At 33.3% G+C, this 6,835-nt stretch overlaps 1 long non-coding RNA gene across 1 annotated transcript in view; it reads left to right on the top strand.

Annotated features, from left to right (window-relative positions):
• Positions 1 to 2,676: 2,676 nt before the first annotated feature.
• LOC148044376 (uncharacterized) overlaps positions 2,677 to 6,835 on the top strand; it is a 127,449-nt gene continuing 123,290 nt past the window's right edge. The window contains exon 1 of the long non-coding RNA XR_015697494.1: positions 2,677 to 2,776. This is a non-coding gene — a long non-coding RNA (uncharacterized LOC148044376). The remainder of the gene's footprint in view (positions 2,777 to 6,835) is intronic.

The following is a 6,835-nucleotide window of genomic DNA, read 5'->3' as shown; positions in this document are numbered from 1 at the left end:
CATTATCCTCTTTCTGTCTTGTTGGATTTTTTCCCTTTAGAGAGATTGGGGAGAAGGAATTACAAGAGACTAAACAGGCACACAATGAGTAGTACAGGTTGAAAGGAATGCTGTGGAAGTTGCCAGTGTCAACACATTGTTGTTGATGTGTATTCCCCAGTGTGTGCCTGCTTATTCTCTGGTAATCCTTAAACCAAAGTTATGAAACTGGTTAATCTTGTCAGAAAAGAGTTGTCAATCACACGATTTCCATTTAGCAACCACTTCATTTATCCATTGAGTTGCCAGTATCAATTGTGTTTAGTAAATCTGTATAACTGTAGTAGTTTTCATAAAGTTCAGGAAGTGCAATTACTTTAAATGTGAACAAATATTTTCCCATCAAACCTAAAGGATAAGGTTCAATCTTTTTTTTTCCATTTACAATATGTTGTTCCTAGACAGGTAATTTTAAAGCTTTGTATTCATCATCATTTTGTCTAAATTAAACAGTGTAGGCCAAAATAACTATTATATGAAGTGCCTTCCAGACACTGACAGAATGTACAGGCAATTATAATGAACACCATTATCTTACACCAATAGCTTGAAGAAAAGAAGGTATTTTCATGAAAAAACACATTTGCTTTAAGAAAATGCTGATAGATATGGCAATGGTATCAGTATATATATTTGATTTCAGATCCAAAGAGCTGAAGAACCTTGTTCTAAGATATCTTAGGATATATTTGAAAAAGCTCGAGTAAAATATAAAGACAATATAAAAAGGATATGGATTCAAATTCAGTTAAACATGTTTTTTTATAAAAAGAAACTGCCTTAAAATACAATCATAAATAAATAAGCTATGTCGTATAGCTAAAAAAATTAAGCTAGTGTAATGAAAATTTATGAGGCCATGTAAGAAAAAAACCTTCCTTGCCTGATGCTAAAAAGACATGGACAATGATATCAGAGGTATTCTGTGGGAGAAACTATCTTTCTCTGTCTACTGACCTCTTACTTTTATTCACGTTATTTAACAGTAAACCCTTGCAATTATTGCTGACTGAATGTTTTAGTGTAGTGGACATGAGACACGTCGTCTTCATCCATTATGATAGAAGATGCCAATTGTTCTGGAAGCTTCCCTTGACTTCCTTTTATCATAGTTCTTCCCACATAAAAAGATTGGATACTTCACTAGAAAGTCTTTGAAAGCAAATCATGACATCTACCAGAAAACAAATGCAAAAAGAGGAAAAATAGTTTTTTAAAATTTTCATCTAGCTACCTTCATGAAATTACAATACTTCTTTCCTGAGATTGCTTTTTTGTAAATAGCTCCTTTCCCATGCATATGAACATCAGTTGCAGTGCAGAGGGAGGATATGAGTTACTATGTGATTAGGATTCAAAAAAGCCAAAGTAATCACCAGGTGTATATCTACGGTATGCTTTCTTTTCCCTCACGTAATCATTTATTCCACAAAGCTTAAATTAGTTCACCTACGTAGGGGTCTTCTATCTGAATCACACATGATGTATCAGCTATCCCTCATGCTCCTCCTTTTATCTCAGTTCTTATTTTATCATTCTTGCTTCAGATCTGTGTGCCAGAAAGTACTTCCAGATCTAACAGGTGGCTTTCATGAAAGCTCTTGTAAATCATCAAATCTGGAAGGTAATTTCAATGGAGTGGATGAGGTAAAGTGAAAGACCTTTGCTTAGATAATAATTGCACACTTCTGACCCAAGGTATTAGTCAAACATTTGTGAGAGACAACCATTGGCACAGGCAATTATATTTAATAATGCTTAATTATAGAATCATAAATATTCAGGACAGAGAAGACCTACTAGGTCATGTAGTTCCTTCGTATCAAGGCAGAATACTGTTCTGTTGTACATTTGCTACCATACTACCTACAAGCTAATGGACCATCTAATAAGGAGAATTGATTTCCACCTAAATTTCTTAATTTATCTTCCTTCCTGTTCATTCTGCATAAAGCAATTCCTCACTTTCCCAAGTGTTTAAACCAATCAAATATTTGTAGATGATTAGAGTGCTTCTCTTCAGATGGTGCTTAGCCAAACTTTACATATTTATTTAGCTCTTTTAATCTTCTTTATAGGCAAATCCCAACTGTTTTGTAATTATTTTGTTGCTATTCTTTGATCTTTCTTGGGGTTTCTATCTTTCTGAAAATGAGTTGGCCAGATTTATATGCAAATAGATGATTGTTTTCTTCCTTTTTCTTAAAAAAGACACTCAGTGAAGAAAAGGTTGAATGCATCTTCATATTGATAATTGAAACTAGTCTTAGTATTTTATTAGGAGGATACTGTTTTTGCATTTGTTGCAATGTGTTTTCTGTTATTGTGAAGAGAAGGCAAGCAAATGTCTATTTTACTTCACTTTTTGCTCATTTTTTTATAGGAGCAACTGTCTATTTCTTAATAGAAACTTTCTTCAAAATACCTTTTACAGAATATCTATTACATAGCAGGACATTCTGAGAGCTGTAGTCCAAACAAATTTGGACAGCACAAGGTTGGGAAATCTGATCTATCAGATTGATATAAAGTGATTTGAAACCAAGGAAAAGCCTGCTTGATCAGTTCAGAGTTCTGTTTAATCCTGCCTGTTGTTTTCTATCACAATTGGTCAGATGTTTCTAGGAAGCCGATAAACAGGATATAAATAGAGTTATCTCTTCCACATTTTCCTCCAGCAGCTTGCATTTGGAAGCACCCTGCACTGATTTTTTGAAACAAGAATTTAGTGACTCTGGTCAGTAAATGCATTTCTTTCTTTTTTTTAAAAAAATCTCACCTTACTTTTATCTATGGTTGGATGATAAAATTCATAGTTCCCAATCACTGCTTGGCTTCAATGTGTGGATGGGTGTGTGGGTAGGTGTGCTTATTCATATACATACGTATATGTATACTTATAATTTTCTTAGCAATTTAAAGGCCAATTTGATTTTATGTATGAGGGATTCAGATAAAATAATTAAATATTTCATCTTAATATGTTGCTGTCCAGTAGCTTTGTAAGGCCAAAATGAAAGTTCACTTATTCTCTACCCTACCCCACCCCCATATAGTATGTATAATTCTCTTTGAGTTTCCCAACAATATGTTCATAATTCTGGTCCCGAAATATTAAATTATTTATGAAATTTATTGGACACCCATATTACCATGAGATAACTGATATCATGTGAATCAAGTCATTAACATTGCTTTAAACAGTCTTTTAAGGGTATTGATTGATCCATATTGATTTTTCACATTGGTTACTTGTATTGGTTTATGTATAATGTTAATTTTCTATTATAATAGCATTCATATAATATGAAAACTAAGCAATTTTGTTTCTCTTACATAATTAAACACTTACATTAATGGAATCTTTTTTCAGTCTGGCATTTTCCATTATATTGAATTTTATATCTAATTGGGAACTAAATGGAAAATGAAATCCAAAACTAGAGACACCAAATCTAGAGAAAGCTAGTATTTATTGGAGGGGTTAAATTTTAGCAATTTTAGTAATGAACTGTTAATAGCAATTTTGCCCAGAGACTGCAAATCCCTTTAATCATTTGTAAATCATTATATTCATGAAAAGGAAAAATGTGATAATAGCGATAGCACTTAGAATGCTGGTAAAAGACTATATAATGTTTTATTTAAAGCATTTAAGTTCAATAATAAAGATACTTCTATGGTTGAGGAATATACTATATTCAAAATATTTTTAAAAAAGTAAGTACAAATATTAGCACCGGTTTTTATTTTCATACAACTCATTGTACCTGGTCAGGCTTACTGCATTGAGGATGGTTCCATCTATTGGGAAAACTCTGATACTGCACCATTAAAAATATCCCACTTTAAAATATTTTATAGGGATATATAGCACAAATGGGGTTTTAGATACATATAGCACTTTCCTCAATGTTTACATTCACTCTTCTAGGTAGATACTTTTGACAGGAGCTACTTTAATAAATATATTAATTACTTCTCATAATTACAGTGCCATGGAAATGTTCTGAATTGTTATCACTTCTCCTCTAGGTTGCAGAATACTTGATACTCCTTGTAGAAGAAATTAGTTGGACCAGTCAATTCTCTCTTACAGTCAATGTACACCCAAGGTGGCGCAGTGGTTAAATGCAGCACTGCAGGCTACTGCTAGATCAGCAGGTCAGCGGTTCAAATCTCACCGGCTCAGGGTTGACTCAGCCTTCCATCCTTCCGAGGTGGGTAAAATGAGGACCCAGATTGTTGGGGGCAATATGCTGACTCTCTGTAAACCGCTTAGAGAGGCCTGAAAGGCCTATGAAGCGGTATATAAGTCTACTGCTATTGCTATTGCTATTACCCTCCTTCCCCATCCTATTTTTCAAAATAGTTTTATGTGATCTGAGCTGGACTGGATGAATTTTGGTTTGCTGAGAACTCAATGAAAATGCCAATCCAGTATAGTATAAAATTATATAGTGGGTATTATTGATTGCCATCAAATTGGTGAAAACTGTTATCAATCATATAGCTACACCTTTTACAGGATGGTCCTGAACTTGACCTTTCAATTCTTTCAACAATGCATGTATTACTGTTGTAATCAGGTCCATTCAATTTGTTGCTAGTCATCATTTTCCTTCTATGTTTTCCAACAATATAGACAACTCAGTATAAATTGTTCTGTGTTTAATGTATCCAAAATATGATAATAGGATCTTGATTATTTGTGTCTTCAGTGAGAACCTTCGACTGATTTGTTCAATTATCTATTTGTTTATTTTTGAATATCCATGGTATGCACATGAATGCTCTCCAACATCAAAGTTAAAAACCCTCATTAGTGTTTCTATTCTACTTCTTCAACATCCAAGTTTCACTGCCATAGAACATTGCATCTTTAATGTCTTATCTTTATAGCCTCTTCAATGTACTGTATAGTCAGCATATAGGCATAGATTTGCCTTTCTCAATCATCCAATATACATCAACATTATGTAATCTTTTCTAAAACTTGAGAATCTATATCGGGTTTTTTTCATGTAGGGCTTTAATCTGCATGGATGATCATAAAGATTATTTTGCTAATTTATTAAATTAAGCTTGCACACTATTAACTCTCCATTCTTTGATATTGATATGTAAACTGACATATAAGATGTGTTGTGGCTACTTCACAAGCATAACACAAAGGGTTCAAAATCCTATAAAATCTTGCTGATGTATTAGGAAGTAGATAGCTGGTCCAAAAATAAGCTCCCTTGTTTTGTTTTTTTTAATAAAGAGAATAAATAAAGAGAAACCTACTTTCCAAAAGTTGCTTGTCTTGAGTCCTAATTGCTTGCATTTTTCCCAGATTGGAAGGGATCCAGAAACAATTCTTTTATCAGTTGTTTTCAAATTTCCATAGATATCCCTATGGCTACTCATAGGGATATGAGTATTTGTATTGACTGAAGTATTGACCCAACTTTATCTTCTAATACTTGGATTTCTTTTAAATACAGAATTTATTCAATGTTCTGTCATCTTTTCAGCATACTCCTTCCATGTTTGATACTTGCATGAATTACTGCATGTCCTTTGAAGTCCTTTAGGATACCAGTGAAAGAAATGGGTTTATAGATTTAAGATCATGTCATAGAAACTGGTTGGTTTTGTTCTTCCTCTTTAGCTTAACTTTGAACTTCTACCTGAGCAGTCCACAATCTGTTCCATAGTTAGCCTCTAGATATTTATTTATTGTTTATACCTGAATTTTTCACCTTTTTGCACCAACAATGTAGTCAGTTTGATTTGATTGGTCTGATAATGCCAATGTTAAAAGGGTCATTTTAGTTTCTTGAAACATTTTAACAATCAAAACAATGAATACCCAGAAATTGATAAATTGTTCACCTGCTTCATTTTGCTTTCCTAGGCCATACAGTCTAATTACATTTTCCTCTAATTATTCCTAACGTCAACATTCCCAACAGCAAGCAACTTATCTTTCTTGCATGTTCTGTGACTTGCAGAGACAACTTGGCCCTAGTGCTCATCAACCTCTTAGTTTGTTTGTTTTTTGCATCAGTAGTTGGAGACTTGGATAACTGTCATATTAAAAGGTTATCAGCAAAGTCTAATTGATGTTATTTGTCCATTAACTATTTTGTACCCAAGTATTGTTGTTGCTATATGCTTGTAGACTATGAAAGCGACACTGTTTCTTCTTGATTTTTCATATCTGAGGTTATAAATGGTATGATCTAATTAAAAAAATAAATAATCTAAATCTAAATAAAAAATGAATACCTGTTTCTAAAAAAAAGTTGCACTTCTCAAAACTGAAAAATCATAGACTCCAACAAAAGCATTAATATCAAGGGGTATTTCCCAAAATAGACCCATAATTTCTTAGTTATATTGCTGTTATTTCCAAAGGTATAACAAAAAAAAAAATCCATGTCATCTAAAACCAAGTATGTAAGAATTTGTTGCAATATTCTTTGTGTAGCATTAAAGCTAAGTACAAATAGGTTTAATTAATAACCTTTTTAAAAATGTGGAACTGCATCAGAGGTGGATATCATATACTATAACAACCGGTTCACCCAGAACACGAAAATGTGAGCATGCACGAATGGAAGCAAACAAACAACAATATATAGGACGGGATAGTGCTGGGGTGGGTAGACGGGCCCAGCTGCTGATTGGAACTACCTATTCACTTGAACCAGTCTGGTGCCTTCAGGCATCCATCCGAGATCCTGTTGTTCTTCATTCCTCATAAAACCAAAAGATGAGGTAAAAAAATGACAGTCATGAAGCTGGA

The sequence above is a fragment of the Thamnophis sirtalis genome, unplaced genomic scaffold (genome assembly GCF_051295495.1).
Source record: "Thamnophis sirtalis isolate CommonGarterSnake01/CBP01778 unplaced genomic scaffold, rThaSir2_p1.2 scaffold_8, whole genome shotgun sequence".
Taxonomy (NCBI): Eukaryota; Metazoa; Chordata; class Lepidosauria; order Squamata; family Natricidae; genus Thamnophis; species Thamnophis sirtalis.
The sequence above is the reverse complement of the archived record's forward strand: the minus strand, read 5'-3'. Positions and strand labels throughout refer to the sequence as shown.